At 44.9% G+C, this 19,273-nt stretch overlaps 1 protein-coding gene across 2 annotated transcripts in view; it reads right to left on the reverse strand.

The window, feature by feature from the left end:
- The window catches only part of SCG5 (secretogranin V), a 53,197-nt gene that overhangs the window by 15,971 nt on the left and 17,953 nt on the right, over positions 1-19,273 (reverse strand). The gene's annotated exons all lie outside the window — the stretch shown is intronic.

A 19,273-nucleotide genomic window follows, 5' to 3' on the forward strand; every position in this document is an offset into this window, starting at 1 on the left:
AAGAAAGAAAAAAGAGAAAGAAAGAAGAAAGAAAGAAAGAAGAAAGAACGAAAAAGAAAAAAGTCACTGTTCTCCTGCCATTGTACAATCACCATTTACAACTTGATATATTTACTTCAATCCTTTCTCCTCTGCATATCTTTTTATACTTGTTTATTCATTTTTATTTAATATTAAGGCACAAGCATCTTCCCATGTGGCTGCGTGGTCTCTCCTCACATAATTATAAATGGCTATGTTGTTTTTCTATCCAGCGGCTGTACCACAACATATTAATCATTCCCCTATTGTGGGACACTTAGTGTTTCCCAATTTACTCTCAGGAATTTAATTTTTTCCATATTTTGGATTAATATTTCTCAGGATAGATTCCCAGAAGTCAAATTACTGGGTCAAAGGCCATAAGTATTTTTATGGGTCTTTATATTATACTGCCAAGCTGTTCTCCAACCTGGAAAAGGAGGTACCAATTTATAAAATAAGATCAACAAAATATGAGAATACCATTTTTATAACATCTCTACTAGCCCTGGGTTTTATAAAAATAATTTTTATGCTTTCCTTGCTAATTTAAAAGGTGTTTAGAAAAATTACTGTCTTATTTTTAAAGTCTTTGATTACCAGCTCAGTCAAATATATTTCCATGTACTTATTTACTAGCTTTAATTTCTTTTCTTTTTTTTTTTAAGATTTTATTTATTTATTTGAGAAAGAGAAAAGGAAAGCACAGAGGGAGACTGACAGGGAGAAGCAGACTCCTTGCTGAGCAGGGAGCCTGACATGGGGCTCAATCCCAGGATCCTGGGATCATGACCTGAGCCAAAGGCAGATGCTTAACTGACTGAGCCACCTAAGTGCCCAGGTGCCCTGTACTAGCTTTAATTTCTTTATGCAAGTTGTCTGTTTATGCTCTTGGAATTTTAATGTTTCTCATCAATTTGCGTGAACACTTAACACAGTAAAGATAACAAGACTTTGGCTGTTACCTCTCCTGCAACCACGTTCCCATTTCCTCTGACTCAGAATTCCGGTTATTATAGCAATATTTTGCAAACATAAGTTTGTAATGTTGTTGTGGTCAGATCTGCTCTTGTTATTCTCTTTTGTGATTTCATCTTGTCTTCCTAAGTTCACAACATTGTTGCCCTTTCAGGAGTACTACCATCATTTGGGTATTTTAGTTTTTTTCTTTTTTCTTTCTTTTTCTTTTTTTTTTTTTTTTTAGTGCATGTAAAATAATTAACCAATTAATCCCACCAGCATCAGTTAAGTAATCCTGTCTTTCCTGTTCAGGAAGCTGTACCAGCATAACAGCATACTATTTCTTGGAATGAACTCCTATCTAATAATTGTATTGGGACATAGCTCTCTCAACGCACAAGGTACATCTTACACGTGAAGGGCCGAATCAAGATCAGAAGGTGCATGAATTTGGAGTCAAAGTCAGGCTATGACGCCACACTTCCGGGAGAAGGCTCCACGGCTCAGGGCTTAGAGCTCTCGTCTTGTATAACAGCCACATGTCCACCTCCACGGGACAGTCTTGCCAATAGGTTAGGTTAAAGTCCAGTTGCATGAGACACCCTTCTCCCCAGGATGAGCTGTGTCAAGGGTATTGCTCTGACACTTGCTTTTTTGCTTTTCTAACTGAACCAGCTCCCTTTTGGAATGACATTTTTTTTCTTTGGAAATATTAATATATACAGTAGGATCATGGTTAGACCTTAGTGTCTGGGAATCACACTGTCTTTGAAGTGACTTTGTATCAGTCTGTCTTAATTTATTATGTCAGTTTAAAGTTGATCCTTAAAAGGATAATTGTACCTCCTTCGATACCAAATTCCTCTAGCCTCCCAAATATAGATATCATCAAGTGGCTGGGTTGTTTCATTTACATTTACACTCTATTTCATTGCTTTGTGATGTGAGTGAGTAGCATGCAAAATTTCTGCATTAAAAAAGGTATTATTTTTGGAAAATGTCCATGTGGATACTTAAAATAAGATGTACTTTTATATCTATCATAGTCTATCAAATTTGGATGGTTTAATCCTTTTTTTTTTTTTTAGATTTTATTTATTTGAGAGAGAAAGAGAGACAGCCAGTGAGAGAGGGAACACAAGCCGGGGGAGTGGGAGAGGAAGAAGCAGGCTCCCAGCGGAGGAGCCTGATGTGGGGCTCGATCCCAGAACGCCGGGATCACGCCCTGAGCCGAAGGCAGACGCTTAATGACTGAGCCACCCAGGCGCCCCTAATCCTATCCTAATTTGATGGTTATGTGTTAAAATCTATTACTACCAATAAGTCTCTCAACCTCTTATTCCTCGCTGTTTTTGCTTTAGCATTTTGATGCTGCGAGAGTTGCCATGTTCAAGTATAAATTCTTCCTTTTAATTGTGTGATTAATTGGCTATTAAGTAAACACGTAATTGACAAATCATATTTCTTCCATTAGCACTGCGGCTCCTCATTCTGTTGTTTTGCTTGGTAAATCTTTGATCATCCTTTTATTTGTAACTTTCTGTATCTTTCTGATGATTTTTCCAATTCCTGCTGTGGTGCTTGCCTTCAGAGACATTCGAGGGATTCCTATTTATGACCCCAAGACGTGCAAAAGGTTAAACTGACAGCTCAGCGCCCTTGGTATTGATACATTTGAAACTGTGGACAATCTTGGCAATGCAGCCATCACTGGCTTGCTATAGGGCATGCTCTCCGGTGTGTCAATACATGTCTCAACTTTTGAAAGCACCCTAGCCTTAAGTGCCAGGAATTATCCAACTTGGCTTCAGGGAGAATGCATGTCTTCTTAATGCCCCATTAGTAATTAATGAAGGAAGCAAACACAGTTTCCTTTATGGAAGGCCTGCCAAGGCTCTGTTTACCTCCGTGCACCAGTGCCGTGAAGATGAATGCAGCACTTGTTCGGGGACAGCAGATGTTTCGTACCAGGCAGATACATTATAACACAGGCTCTTTTAAAGCTACATTTAAGGACCTCAAATCAAGAAACACTGAGGTAGGAAACTGTGGGAGATACATGGAAGTAACAAATGCTATCCTTTGCTCTCCAGGAGCTTGAATTTTATAAGCAAGAAACCACATCTAGGAAATAATCAGAAAATGAAATAGTTGAGTATGCAACCAAACGTTAGTTATCGGGTTCATTATGTTTAGATCATGTTAATTTATTGTACCTGAAACCAAGTCAATCAAAATGTTACGACGGTATGGATGCTCTTTGTTCTATGTGTCGCAGTCTCCACCAAACACAGATTTTAAAATCATTAATTAGTCAGTTTAAAAAAATATGTATTGACCACATACTACATATCAAGACCTGGACTAAGTGTTAGAACCAAGTAAGTGGGGGCCCTGCTTTCACAGAGTTTACCGTCTGGAAAAGATGCACAGAGAAGAACACACTTGAAATGCAGAGCTGTCATGCACTTCTAATGTAACTGGGATACAGCACGATGTCACAGGCATGACGGGAGAAACATCTCCCCCAGATGCAGGACATGGAGGACTTCTTGCAGGAAGCAACACTCCAGTGATTACATTAGGTGCTGCAGAAGACAAATGTAAAAGACAAATGGTTCCTGCTCTCTAACTGGTTCTTCATTCTAGATGGTTCTTCAAGGCTAACACAAGAAGCCAGTGGTATATGATAAGATACATCCCCTGACATAATTCATTATGGGCTAGACTGTAAATGGTGTAGGAATTCAGGGAACAGAGAACCTGCCAAGAAAACATCGGTGAAAGAGGTGACTCTTGAGTTGAAATTATCAGAGACAGGATCCATCCTTGTGGCAAAGGAAGAACCACAAGCGAGAGCACAGAGGCAGGTGTAAGCAGGGAGTGTTTGAGCGTCCAGGTGAGCCCCGTTGAGGAAGAGGGAAGCTGGACGGAAGGGGAGGCCCAATGCCAAGCAGCAGTATGAATTAACATATTAGTAAATGGCAACCACACTTTCTGGGCAGGAGAGCAATGTTAATGATTGAATGTTACACAGAATGTTAATTTAGCAACAATTTAAAGCCCTTGTCCCTTCCTAAGGATGCATATCAGAATCACCTGTGGCATTTTTGAAAAATCCCAATGCCCCCTACTCCAGAGCCACTGTATCCAAGTATCCTTCTAAAGACCGCTGTATGAAGGTAGATTGGAAGGAAGTTTAAGAAGTCCTACTATAAGGCTATTGTTGAAACTCAGGGATGGAGCAGGGAGGACTGGGGTTAGGGTAGCCACAATGGGAGTAGAAAGAAGAGAAATTTCAAACAATGCACAAGGGGAGGATGAGTTAAAGCCCATGAGGTTTCCAAAGCATAGAGGCCCCCTGATTAGGGAAAATAATGCCATTGATAAAGACAGAATCTTTCACTACAGCTTTAAAATTATTTCAGGCAATTAATTAATTCTATCCTGTGATGATGCTTTCTTTATCCATTTCCATCACAGCCCTAGCACTCCACAAATGTCTCTAGAATAAAGAGAAAATATTTAATTCTTGCCTAATAGGTTTTAGGCTCAGTTTTGTTTATATAAACTTTGTTTTCTTTAATACAGTTGGCACCACACAGCTGTTTATTCTCAAGCTCTAGGCCGTTGGTAGGTTTTCTTTGCATTGTTATGGCAGTCAAGTGTCAGTCAGTTGTAGTGTGCAGAGGCAATGGAAGCAGGGAGTGGGGAAAAAGAGGAAGAAGACCCAGATTGGTCTGATCCAGGCCAGAGCTCTTAAATCTCCATTTGGCGCGCACTGAAACTCTCCATAAAAATCTGTTGAGGCACTTTTCCACGTCTTGGGGGATTTCTCTAACAGCGTTCCACTCTTTTCTGCATTCCCATCCCCTGCCTTGTGCTTGGATTCTTCCTCCTCTGCAGGTCCCTTTTACATTGGTAATTGTGTTGTTTCAGTTGTCTATCTGGTCAACCTCAGTTCTTGCTTTGCCACCCACGGGCTTGTGCAGTCTCAACACGGCGGCTCCTAGCAAGCAAGGTTCCTGAGGACCACCAGCTGGGCCCTGCGCCTCCAATACTCATTTATACAGGAAAGGGCACTAGCTTTTCTGGTTAATTTAAAACTCCCTTGGTTTCAAATCCATCCTCTTGCCTTAGTAATTTTGAAGACCAGTTGCCAGTACCTAGTAAATGAAAATATGGAAGTTTAATACCTACTGACCCAAACAATTTTACCTGGCTTCAGTTATGGGGTTTTTGTGGTATCAGCTGAGTTGTTTAGTTATATGGTAGAGTAAATCTCTGGTATCATGCCTTATCTTGATGTCATTTGACTCTCCTAAATGTAGTGCATTTAAAAAAAAACACAAATGAAGTTAAGTTTCCGATCATAGTGACATTTCATGTATCTCTTTCCTGGAGAATGTGGTTTTCCATATAGTATGCACATGACTGAAGCATGTCCTTTGACATCAAGATTCATTTTATTTAACCATTTTAAAGGAAAAATTTCACCATGAATTTCAGGTAAAGACCCTGAACAGCAGCTTGGGAATATGACTTTCCCTCCCCTTGATGATTTGAGACTATTATTGGCAGTGTCAGTGACTGCATAGTGTTGCAGCAGTGTGTCCCCAGTGTGGGGAAGTGCACACAGTGATGTCACCCTATGGTCCCAGCTACTTTTATAGTTCTTCGTCTCCTCCCTTCTTGTCAGCTGTTAATCCTCGTCACCCCACGTCCTTTTCATAATGAAGTACTTCCATACATAAATAAAGAGTGGGCCTAGGCCTTGCAAATCCCCTCTTCTCATTTGCTTTACTGCACACATAAATCACATGAGGATCCTGTCAAAATGCAGGTTCCGATTGACAGGTGAGGGGGTGGGGACTGAGACTCTGCATTTCTAACAAGTCCCCAGGTAATGATGATGCTGTCAGTCCACACACCACACTTGCAGTAGCAAGGGCTAAGAAATGAGAGAACCAGACTTATTCAAATTATATATAAAATAAGATAAAATTATCTCTGAGAGAGAACTTCGGGCAATGATCTCGGTTCATGGATTTATGACATCCAGGATGGCTGCTGAGAGGCTTTGTAAAATTCACCTGAGGTTTCAGAGGAAGGAGCTGTGGCTACCGCTGACATGCTTTCATTTAAGGTTTTATTCGAATTACAGAGGCACATGGTCACGTGTCACGAGGAAAGGATCCCCTGCACCTTTTTCATTCTAACGAGAATTCTAATTCTGTAAGAGTTAGAAGTAAATACCTCCATCTTGAAGGTAAGTTCTCACATACAGGTGATGTCCTTCCCAGGGCCTGATGACCTCACACCATATAATGCAGGAGTCCCTCCCGGCTGGGACTGGGGGGACAGTTTTGGTAAAAGCCAAGGTTGGCCAGAAATGAAGACGATAAATGGGGTCCAGCACCACTACCTCCTTTTTTGTACGATTATTGTTTCAGTCGTTTCAAAGTGCTTTTATATCCTCATTAAAAATGTTTCGTGAGGGGCGCCTGGGTGGCACAGCGGTTGGGCGCCTGCCTTCGGCTCAGGGCGTGATCCTGGCGTTATGGGATCGAGCCCCACATCAGGCTCTTCCGCTATGAGCCTGCTTCTTCCTCTCCCACTCCCCCTGCTTGTGTTCCCTCTCTCGCTGGCTGTTTCTATCTCTGTCAAATAAATAAATAAAATCTTTAAAAAAAAAATGTTTCGTGAGGTCAGTAAGACAAGCATGACTATGCATCAGGGAGAAAGGGAATCCTAGGGGATTGTTACTCGCCTGAAGCCACTCAGCCAGTTGGCGCTATTTGGAGCCTGGGACCCCAGCACCGTTTCCACTCCACAGTGGCACCAGGGGAGCCCCCAAAAGGCTCTGTGCAGCCCATCCATTCCCTTTACGGGGGAGTTCATCTTCCAAAGATCAGCTCCAGCTCCAGAGCAGTCGTCGGTAGCATGACCTGCCAGAATAACGGGGGCCTCTCATATTTCCTAGCTCCCTCTGAGGCCCCAAAGTGTGACCAGGAGGGTCAGCTTTCCCGCCCCCCCAGCCGGGGCCCAGCAGAATGACTCTGGGATGGGGAGCCAGCCGTGGTCCCCGCCACCGTGGTTCTGCGGTGTCTGCGTGCCAGCCTCCTGCCAGCCTCCAGACCCAGCCCCGGCCCTGCAGACTCCGCCACACAATCTGGTAACACCCTGACAAGCTCGCAGCCAGCAGGCTCCCCCGGACCCCCACCCGGCCGCAGCGCCACGCCGGGGCGGCCCGCGGGCCCACACGACTGGGCACCGGCGCTGGGCAATAAAGGGGAATTGTGGCAGGGCAGCCTGGTGCCAGGGAGCCAGCCACCTCGTAAAAAGGCAGCTCCGTGAGCAGAGTCTGGCAGGGAGTGGGCACGCTCTCCTGAATACCAGCCATTCAGCTGCAGGGAGAGGAGCCAGCAGTTTTCACTTAGGTCACCACAGACAGCCGACGCTAAAAATACCCTGTGGTCTGGGCCCTCGTCCCTCCTGCGCGTCCCCATACATCATTTATAAAGGCACCGCCGGCTCCTCTCGTGTTCATGGCCTGGGACACTGAGGCACTGGAGAGGTGCCTGGGATGAACGCTGCCCTGCTTTGGTTTGCCCCCTCATGCTCCTGAGCCAGAGTGGGGCTAGAGGAGGGCAAGTAAACTGGAACAGAAGAGGCGGTGGCCCCTGGCTTCAGAGGCCGCCGAGCAGGCACCGAAGGGGACCAGCAGGACACGGACAGTGCGCAGCACCAGGGTGACCAGGAGGGGACGAAGAGGAGCCCGCATCCCAGGAAATCCTGAGGGCCAAACCGAGGAAGCTCTGGCTGGCCCCACAAGTTTTGTCTCCCACCCCCCACTTGAGGTAAACACATACACTCTTACACAAAGTTCTACCACTTCTCAAAGATGGGAGGCCGAGTCTGTCACCGCCTGCAAGCCACGCCTGCATGGTAATCCATGATAGCACAGCACTCAGGGAGTTTGCCTACACATTATCGTCCACACTGGGGCAAAGAAGACAGAAGCACAGAGAAAGGGCTAGAGAAAGACACACAATTTAGCCCTTATTAAAGGGGGGGGGGCAGCCGAAAAAAATGGCCAACTTAAGGGTGGGATTTTAAAATGCGAGATGTCTAATATTCATGTTTCTGCTTCCTTCAGGCCAAATAATTTAAATGAGCTAAAAAAAATAGTCGTTTATATACATGTCCATCCTCAAAATTAACTATATATTTAGGCATTTTTGCCTTGATTCCTGGTAAGAAATGAGAATCCCAAAATTCAAACATATTATTAAAAAGCAACTAATTTTCATTTACTGGGGACCCAGAGAAAAGAGAGAATCTTTTACACAAAGAACCTTTTATAGCTTCCTGTTGTTAAAACCCTGGGTTCAAGTGCACATTCTGCCACACTTCTGAGAACATCTCAATCTCTCTGGATCTCAATTTCCTTTTTCTGAATTTGGGGATAGTATGCTTGTGGGGGGATCAAATAAGAGATTATATGCAAAATGCTTAGTTCACCGCCTGCCAGGTATGTAGTAAGGGCTCAATAAATGTTTGCTGCTTTTATTATCCAATCAGTATTTCCTAACAGCACAATTAACAGCGCCTATATTAACAACCCTATGTATTCTTCATTCTGAGAATCCCAGCCCTGTATTTGGGGCAGCGAGCAACAGGGGCTCAAAACAGTTAACTTTTTCTTAACAGCAGCGCCGCCTTACCCACTTAAAACTAAATTAGTTAATACTAGGACTCATCCCACTCGGTTATTTTAAGGCAAGCATCCTCCATTATTGCCCAGGTGACATAATCCCTTCTCTGAAGGATTTGCCATCAAGCTATAGGGGGCAAAACACATCTACAGAAACATATGTCCGATGTAAGTGCCAGTTTGTGGAAGAGACCACGAACACGATAGGGACCGAGAAATACATGTCCTAGAAGGAGATGATGAATGCAGACTCATTTACAATTGGAGATGGGCGTTAGGGCCTCAACTCTCCTCCTTGGTAACAGAGCTTAGCTGAAGCTGTTTAGAATGGTGAGGACTTATGTTGCAATATCCACATTCTCCAAACCCATGACAAGTGACCCCAAAGCACACAGCGTTTGGTAATTGAGAAAAACAAAGGAATGATTCTATCTCTGCTGAATTGGCTTATTCATTGATTTGCCCCAGGGCAGGGGGCTGGTCCAGGCAGTTTGCAAGAGCCGTCCGAACGCTCTGAGCGCCAGCCTGGTCCCTCACAGGGACTTCCCCACGCAGCCCACACCCTCAGCAAACGCTGCGCCCGTCATGGGCACCGCCCTACAGGTGCAGAGAGATCAGAACGGAGTTGAATCTGCCGGCAGATAAGCAAAATAAAATTCGTTGTTCAGATATTCTGTCTCGAAAGGCATTTGTTTTCATTCTTTTTCTTTCTTCTTCTGCTTTGCCCACTGCCTCCCCCCCAATACTAGGATCTAAAAAACTCAGGCTCCTTTGGGACCAACGGCAACATTATCATCATCTACTCGGAGGCACGCAAACTGTGCAGGCAGAGACTCGGAGGCGAAGTGCACTGCATCTGTGGCTCTCACATCTACATATGGTCCCAATTTAGGATCACAAGCAGAGTTGTTTATTTTAGAAAAGCTTTTTAGTTCACTTTTAAGGTATTTTGCTTAGGCATTGCTTGCTTTTCAAAAGAAGAAAATGTGTATTTTTTTCCAAAGTGGTGTTTGTTTTGGCTGTTTGCTCATTTGCAAAAGTTCAAATTTTATTCTGCAAATTTAACTAATTCTACTGCAGCCACCACCACCAGCCCCCCTCCCCCCCACGCCTCCGCACAAAACCCAAAATTAGAATAAAATACATTAATTTGAAAATGAGGCACTTGGAGGATAGCTGTGAATTTTGTAGGTTTTTGAAAAAGTCCCTTTAATAGGTAATTTGCAGTAGCACTTTTAATCCCTTCATATAACTTTATTTGCTGCCTGAAGTGAAGTTTCTATCTGGCAATTTGTATGGAGGCCAAGTATGTTTTTGTACTGAGGTTAAGGCCCATTAGGGGTCCTTTAAAACCTTTATTCTATGATTCTTGCTGAAATTATATGATTCTTGCTGAAATTAACTGGGAGTCAGAGTAGAGTTTAAGTTGAGGTATCACTTATTGTTAAAAAAAATCATGTGACATTTAAACAAAACTGTGGCCTGGGTTGAGATTGCGTGGGGACATGGAGAAAACCATAAAAAAGTCAAGATCTACACTTGGGTCCTTCAGCACCTGGTCCTGTCTAGAGTCTTACTGTCTCCAGTTGTTGAAAGCTCCCAACGTCATCTTCCTTTCTGAAACTCCACTTACTGATGACATCCTTTGTCCAGGGCCGGCGCCCCACATCTCTGTTCTCGAAGATGTGCTGAGTCCCACGTGCCATTCATTTGGGTACGGTTCTCCATTAACATGGTAATGAGTACTAACTACCATGTGGTCCTCTGCTCCTGTGTAATAGATTTGCATCTCAGACAATTTCTGGGGCAATCACTGTAACTTAAAGCAGTGACTTCCCTCACGGGAGTTCCAGCCCCCCTGGTGTAGCAGCTCAAGAGGCTAGCGGGACAGTATGGGTTCTTGGGTGGGGAGAAAGGGCAGTGTAGCGTCGGTCCCCGTAGGCAGCCAGAAATCAACGCAAGCAGGACATCAAGGGCCAGACCAGAGCCAAGTAAATGGTGAGGAGGTTTATAATTAGTGATCGGTTGTGCAAGGAGCTAGCTTCCGACATACAGGGAAAGGAAGAAGGAGGTCTGCAGGAGCCTGGGAGAGCCGATAGAGGATATCGACCCTAAGCCATGTGACAGCAGGAGTGATCCTCGGCATAGACTCAGAGCTCTTTGATAGTTTCATCTGCGGCTGGACTTTCCCACCCAGTCCGGGCTTCCTAGGGAAGCATGACACTGGGAGCCCACGGCCGAGAAGAAGGTGTGAATAAGGCGTGACAGAGACGGAGGTGGGTCCGTGGTGGATGGGATGGAGGCGGGAGGTGGCGGAGCTGGGCAGCGCTGGGCCAGCCCAGAGCCCCGTCCTGTCAGCTGCTTGCTGTCAGGAGTCTCCTTTCCGAGGTTCTGTGCTGGCCAGGGGAGCGGCACCCTGGGCCGGGCTGGGCACGCGGCTGGGGATGCAATTATTTCGTATGGCAGTTCCTTCTACTCCTCTGTAAATTAAGACAAGGGGACCTGAGTTGAGTCAGGGAAGGTCTTCTGGACCAGGACGAAGAAGGTCCAGAAGGTCACCTGGCCTATCAAATTGGTGCCTGCGTTAATTATGGATCTCCTACCTCCCTTTCTCCGTCCAAGCTGCTGTGAATAAGTAAGTGTCTTTTATAAACAGCTAAACGTTTGTTTCAGACAGTGATCTCCCTATAGGACATTCTTGTCTGTTTCTGATTTTCTATTAGTTATTACCTTCTTCTTTCTTTCTTTCTTTTTTTTTTTAATTCCGGCCCCAGGAAGGGACAGCAGGTGTGTGTGTGTGTGTGTGTGTGTGTGTGTGTGTGTGTGTGTGTGTGTGTCGGGGGGTAGGGGTGGGGGCGGGGAGTTTACCCCAATGACATCTTCTACAAACCTTTGGTATAGTTTTTCTGGCCTGTAGTTTCCCACCACATACAAATGTTCCCAGCTTCTTCCTTTTGTATCCATGTAATCTCTGAGAGGTATTGGTCACTAAGAATAAAATATCAAAAACAATGAAAACCACTGAGCTCCTCACTGAGCATCAGCTAAGTGCCAGGCACCATCCCCGGGCCGAGGGCCCAATGCCATGTGGGAGGAGACACAAAGGTGGTCGGTCACGAGGCTGTGTGGAAACTGGCAGGCAACTGCCCACAATGGAGTCTAGAAGAGAGACACTGGGAACACACACTCAGACAGGCGAAGCCCTCCATGCAGTAGACGCTGAAATGATAAGTCACACACGCGTCTTTTGAACCTTACAAATGGCAATCTTTCTTACCCACAAGTGGTCACGGGGGTAAAGAAAGCATAACTGAAATTCGCAAACAAATCCAGGCTTAATGTTTTAACACATACATTTGTAAGACATTTTAAAAATCAGCTTCAAAAAATAATTTAAAAAAATTTTTAAATGGCTTTAAGCTCTCCACCTACGCTCTCAACTAAAACTTTAACTAGAACTACTGGCGAGAAACACTATTGGCCTGGGTAAGTTTCACAGTCCCTCATTACTTGGAATAGTAATAGTACATAGGAGAACTGTCAGGTGAAAATACAATGTGAGCCACACAGGTGGGCTTAAATGGTCTAGGACCCTCATATCAAAAAGTTAAAAGAAACGGGAAATTAAATTTAATAACTTATTTATCCCAACATATCCAAATTATTATCATTTCAACATGCACTCAGTATTAAAAAACATGAGTGATGAGATATTGTGCATTTTTGTTGAACTATTTCCAAAGTCTGGTGTGTAGTTTATACTTAGGGCACATGACCATTCAAACCAGTCGAATTTCGAGGGTTGAGTGGCCCCACGTGGCTGGTGTCCACGTTGAGGGGGGCTGGCGGGCGAGAGCACAGGCCCCACGACCCATCTGCCTCCGTAAGAATCTTGGCTCCCTCCCCCTAGCTGTACGACCTCGTCGGGAACACGAGGATACAAGTGATGCCAGTCTTAAGGGGGTGGCATGAGGATAAAATAAACTGAAAGAGTCCTTGTAAGGCTCTTTGCATGGAATCTGGCACATAGGAAGCGGCTGTCTTTTTACAATGCACGATTAAAAACTTATGTGATCCTGGGCAAAGTGTCTTACCCATTTGAATATTTGTTTTCCTGCTCTGTAAAACACGGGTGATAATAATACTTCATTGAGAAGATTAACTGGTACAAACATAGCACTTAATAAATGTTCACTTCTTTCCCCTTGGATTCAGATGTCAATAAACAGAGAAATAGCCAAAGGGCCAGAGCGGGACCAGAGGTACGTGGGCCTGGATAATTGGCAAAGCCCAGAGTCACGAGGTAACCGTGTTGCAGCAGGCATCCAGAAGACTCCAGCCTACCTCGCGCAGTCGGAGTGCACCCGCTGGACGTGTTTCTCTGGTAGGCCCTTTACTAGAAGCCACGGAACAGCAAGCAGGCTCACCGACCCACAGGCCGGCTGCGTCTGCCTCTTACGCAATGTGTCCCTGCGCATACCTAGTGCCAGAGACAGCCATTCTGTGTTTTAAAATCTTAGCCATGACTCGACTCCTCCCCTGATGCGAAGAAGAAGAAGAAGAAAAGAAAAGAAAAGAAAGAAAAGAAAAGAAAAGAAAAGAAAAGAAAAGAAAAGAAAAGAAAGAAAAAAAAACCCATGTGTTTATTACAGAATTCAAAATCTCTAATGGCCTTGACTGCTTTTCCACTCAGAAGTTTGCTTTTGCATGTTTAGAGGCTTAAACAAGATTTTGAGAAGGAACCCTTAAAAATGTTAATTAAGGGAGCCTGCTTCTTCCTCTCCCACTCCCCCTGCCTGTGTTCCCTCTCTCACTGGCTCTCTCTCTCTGTCAAAAAAAAAAAAAAAAAAAATCTTCAAAAAAAAAAAAGTTAATTAAAACCAAACCCTGATTATCCTTCTGCTCCTCTGCATATTTGCTTACTTTTTCTTTGGATTGATTTGTTAAGCGTTTTGGAATTACTGGGGAAGAGCTTTTGAGCATGTTTGAAATCCGTGATTCAAAGCAGGGAGGGACCCAAGGGTGACAGGATTGGTGGTGACATCAGCAGCGACGGGCCACTCCTCAACGAGGCTGGGAACGCTCCATGCTGCCCTTCAAGCAGATGTCGTAAACCCTTCCAGGGCTTGAACGCCCCTTCGTGCCTTAACGTTCCAGAAGGTTTGTTTCCAAATGACGCTAAGACGGACATGAAAAACAAGATGAGTTTCGGGTGATCCTGAGGGCCTCATCCATTGCTCCCGCCAGTGGAAAGGGAAATATTGGTAAGACATAAACAGTCCTTGGTTTTCCCTAAAGGGACGTAGGACTTTGCAGCTCTGGCGCTTCATTCATCCACAGGAATCCAATAAACACTAAATGTAACAGTAAAAAATGAAATAAAGCAAACATAACAAAACACCTTCCACTAAACTCGTTCCACTCCTGACCCTGGATTTATTTCTATCTCCATGTTGTAACTCTTAGAAAGTAGCAGAAACGAGGATTTTTTTTAAATATGGGAGCTAATGCTAATGTGCTCAGCTAAATAAACAGAATTGTGTAAAGATGTCTTACCAAAATGGAGATAAAATAAATGTCTCGAGAATGTGCACAGTGATCATTCTGGATACTCAGACTATTCCAGTTACTTCAACAGTCATCAGGTACATTTTGGGGGAAAGTGGTCCCGATGAATAAATGTACATATAATTCATTTCAAGGTGGTGATTTGATGTTTAAGGGACTTGGGTGGGGGCGGTGCCCAGCCATAGAAATGTCATTGAAACCCGGACAAGTTTTCCAAGTTTCCCCCAAGGGTTGTACTCCTATTGAGGTCTGTTCCCCACTCGATGGAGGGAGAAGAACGTCCGAGGAAGAAGACTCTCTGAGACCAAAACTGGGGACAGAAACAGAGGCTGGGCTCCCTGAGGTGCCCCTGGGCCAGGCCACAGTTCCACAGCTGGTAAGGAAGCCTGGGCCCGGTGTCCACTGTGTGTTCAGACCTCGTCTCCTCAGTGGGACTCCAGGTCCCGTCCTCTCTCTGTCCCCTTCAGCACACTTGACATAAAACAGGCCCTCAACATGTGTTTGTGGACAGGATGGCCTCCACTCCGTGAGACTGGAGGCAACTAACCGGTTCTCAGCAGGACACACAGTATTTACGTACATAAAAGAACCGGGTAGGACACGTATGCCCAGGGATCTCACTAGGACTGCTCCCAGAGATGGATTTACAGTGAGGTCAATGTAAGATTCAGGGCCCCTCCTTTGCACAGATGGCGTCCAAAGCCTTGGACCTAATTTAGCATTTGTAACTTTGTATCATTTTTCTAAAAGAGGGTTTCCAAACTGCATAAGCTTCAGGCCTCACAAAACTTGGGTCGGCTCTGGGCTGCTCTTAAAAGTCATCCACGAACGCCATCTTGGATTTTCCATCTGCCATCAGTGCAACCCCCACTCATCCAAAGCAAATATAAATCAATTCGCTCTGTAACACTGGACAAATTAGGCCTGGGTTTCCTCACTTCTGCAAATGAAGGGCAGTTCGGTATGATTCTTCAGATCCACAGAGAGAGAGATGTGGAGAAGTAAGGCACAGTGGGAAAAGAGAAAGAGGCAAAGGATCTGACCCTAGCCCTAGTCCCAACTGTAGTAACAGCTGGTGTATGACCGGCAGCGAGGAACCTCCCCTCTCGAGGCCACAGTCTTCTCTACTATGAAACGAGCAGGTAGACGAGATGCTCTCTGAAGCCCCATGCTGACCTGGGATTCGATACCCCACTTCATGCCCTATGCCACATCTCATGCCCACTCTCACCGGATGTCACCAGGGCCCTCGGGGGCATTCAGTACAATGTTGTGGCAAGGCTCAGACTTCTAATTCAGTGTCCTTTCTGCGATACCACATTGCACATATTTGCCCGCTGAACAGTAAATAAGGCTGATGTCATTGGCTTTGCTGGCCTTCAAGTATGCACTGTTGTCATGCTGAGTCAAAGATGACACTGACGTGAACCAGCATTGCAGCATGCGACGTGGCAGACCATGAGGGTACAGCTGCTTTCCCAGGAGAGGCCCTGGATTTAAAGCTGCAGCTGATGGGGAGCCAGTCTGCAGGGAAAGGCTATGTCATGCCCACGTCTCTGTTCAAACCCAGGTTTGCTTTTCTCTACTACTTGACTGCCCATCGCTCATTGCCGACAGCTAAACTGTCAGTAGAATCACCTGGAGCACCCCCAAAAATCCTAAGCAGCCCAACTTGCCAGAACCACTACATCTAAATTCCTGAAGATATCGGGGGCCAGGAATTGCTACTTCTAAAACTTCCCGGGTCAGAAGACTGCTGTTCTAGGTACTTCTCTCTGTCCTAATAGGCCTGGAAACGCTATAGCACTTGAAATAATCGATCTATCTCACTGCCCTCATGCCTCGTGCCACAAAGTAAACTGGGGTAGTGTTGGCTGGGAAGTAGTAACAGAAAACAGCCCTATCACTAAAGACCCTATCGCATGTATTATACTGCATACACATTTGTGCATTTATGTGAAATGTCCGAAGTAGGCAATTCTTGGAGACCGAAATTGGCTTAGTGGTTGCCAGGGTCTGGGGGAAGGGGGAGTGGAGTGGACTGGGGAGGGGTGCGGAGATTGGGGGAAGGCTGTCTATGGGAATGGAATTTCTTTTCGGAGTGATAAAAACCACACAAACACACAGACGCGCGCACACACGCAGGTGCAGCATGCCAACCCGCAATCACGGGCAGGTTTGTTACAAACACCTAACTAGCGCATGTCCTATGTGTGTCGTTGGCACTCAGCCTCCTTATCACCTCACTCACCTTAGGACCACTTAGTAATACGCTTCCCCAGCCCTCCCCCGCCGGAGAAACCACATCGTCCTGGGCCGATGGCACCACCTGGTGGCCACCACAGGAACTCCCCAACCCGGTATTCCTCCACCACTTCATTAGCGGTCTGCGGACCTCATGTGCATGTCATTCTCCCCTTTTTCTTCTTCCAAGTTCAAGCCTCAGTTAATTCTAGCTAGGTAATCTACAATTTATACACAAGCATTCCTTTCCATCTCTTCTCCCAGCTCTTGCCCTATGTCTCCCTCTCCTGCTACTTGGAAAGCTTAAGGAGCTTCGGCTATAAGTCTGAACTATGAAGAAAGCAGCAAATCTTGAAGTGGGGGGAGACACATTTAGATTTACTAAACCAACAATGCATCTCATCAACAAATATTTTTGGAGAATAAGAAAAGTAAATAGCTATATAATAGATGGGAAGACAGGTTGGTTGGTTTGTTTTTTAAGATTTATTTATTTTAGAGAGAAAGACAGCACATGAGCAGGAGGGGGACAGAGGGAGAGGAAGAGAGAGGATCTCCAGCAGACACCACGCTGAGCACGGAGCCCAACTCAGGGCTCGATCCCATGACCCCCAGATCACGACCTGAGCTGAAACCAAGAGTCGGTGCTGAACCGACAGCACCACCCAGGTCCCCCAAGACGGTCAGTTTTGTTGGTAATCAAATGAATGCAAAATAAAACAATGAGTGTTATTTTTGCCTGTCAAATGAAAAGATTAAAAAAGGTAAAACTCATAGTTTAGAAGCGAGACAAGATTCCGTGAACAGATGAAGAGAAGGTAGCCAGGTTAGTCCAGCATTTACAGAAAGCAATGTAACAATATGGAGGAAACAGGACCTAAAAATAGGCATGGAGCTTGACCCGATGTCTCTTTTCATAGAAATACATACCCTAGAGAACTACACAAAGACCTTTGTGCTGATATGTTCGCTGAAGCAATATTTATGATGCAGACAAACTGGAAAAACTCTTAATGTTCAACATTTGGGTAATGCTTAGCTGAACTGTGGCATAAACATAAAAGAGGATATAATGCAGTTACTAAAAATAATTACTGTGATTATTTAATGAAATACAAAAAGTTCTTGATATAATATTAAGTGTAAAATTCAGACAAAAATAGTAAGTATAAACATTCAGATAAAAAGGTATGACTTTGGGGGCACCTGGGTGGCTCAGTCGGTTAAGCTCTGACTCTTGGTTTCAGCTCAGGTCATGATCTCAGGGTTGTGAGATGGAGCCCTGCCTTGGGCTCTGCACTCAGCTCAGAGTCTGCTTGAGATTCTCTCGCTCCCTCTTTCCCTCCACCTGCTCGCTCTCTCTCAAGTAAATACGTAAATCTTTTTTTGTTAGAGTATGATTTTTTTAAAACTACATATATATGCATAGAGAAAGATACTGGAAGGAAATATACCAAATGTTGAAAGTGGGTCTCTCTAGATGGTGAGATTATAAACAATTTATTTTCCAAATCATCTGCAAGTGGACTTTATTATGGTTATAATAAGAAAAATCACTCTAAACATAAGCAAACCATAGCATCTATAGTCTTTAAGGGTACCCCCAAATTTCTTTCTGAATGTGCAACGGCAGGAAAAATCAAGCCTCTAGAGCCGTGGTTCTCCACTGTTGACTGGCAGAGGACAGTATCTGGAGCCATTTCTGGCTGTCGTAAGTGGGAGGATTCTACCGGCATCCAGCGGACAGAGGCCAGGGATGCAGCCCCCATAACAGAAAACTCTCTGGCCCAACATCAGGAGTGTTGGGAGTGAAAACCTTGCTCTAGAAACCAACTCGCAGGATTTGAATCCAGACCCTATCTCCCTTAGCTGGTCAATGCTGGGCCAACCGCTCACACACTTTATACTTCAATTTGCCCTTATAAAAGGGGACCATCACATAGGACTTTGAGGATTTTAAAATACCAATATATAAAGTGTCAGGCAAGTAGTAGATAAAATAGAAGTATTAGTTCTCTTCCCCCTAGAACCACATTTAAAGAAACAACACTCTTATTCAACCTGGTGTTTCCTTTTGTTAGGTATTGTTAAAAAAAAAAAAAAAAAGTTCCTCTAACCTTTTAATCCTTCTCAACTACCTATTTAAAACACAGATGGTGCTCTCCCTGGATTCTAGAGCTTCAATATTCAGGTTGATAGGATTAAAAAAAAATGAATTCTTGGGTCTACAATAGTGATTATCAAAAACTCATGGAGGCAAATGTTCTAAGTTCTGGGGCTAACACAGGTGAGAAGCTGAACTCTGGTTCCTGCACTGCCCAGGGTCCGTCCTGTGATTGAAAGGCTGAGTCTGCAGAGCACCAAAGGGCACACGTGCAGGCGTCCCGCGTGCGTCTCTCCTTATCCACCAAAGCTACACGTCAATGACTGGGGCTCATCCATCCATTTATTTGGGTTTCTTGCACTTCCCCCCTGCACTGAATGATTCCGCTCTATTTATAAATCTGCTCACTGAAATTAAAAATGGCCTAAGGAGACTAGAAGTCTAGACCCAAGACACCCTCACTCCTACTCCTCTACATCAGAACAGCGTCGGCACCGTCGGGGAGAGCTGCGGCATATCCCGCCATTGCCTCTCGCTCCTTTGCCTAAACCAGAGCAAGGCAGTCACCCACGCACGCTCCTCCAGGCTGTCCCGGAGGGGCTGGGAGGTGACGTGACCTCCCCTGGAGCCCGGGTGAACAGACCGAAGCATCACAGCCG

The sequence above is a fragment of the Ursus americanus genome, chromosome 36, assembly GCF_024610735.1.
Source record: "Ursus americanus isolate L20-20 chromosome 36, mUrsAme1.1.p, whole genome shotgun sequence".
In the NCBI taxonomy this organism is placed as follows: domain Eukaryota; kingdom Metazoa; phylum Chordata; class Mammalia; order Carnivora; family Ursidae; genus Ursus; species Ursus americanus.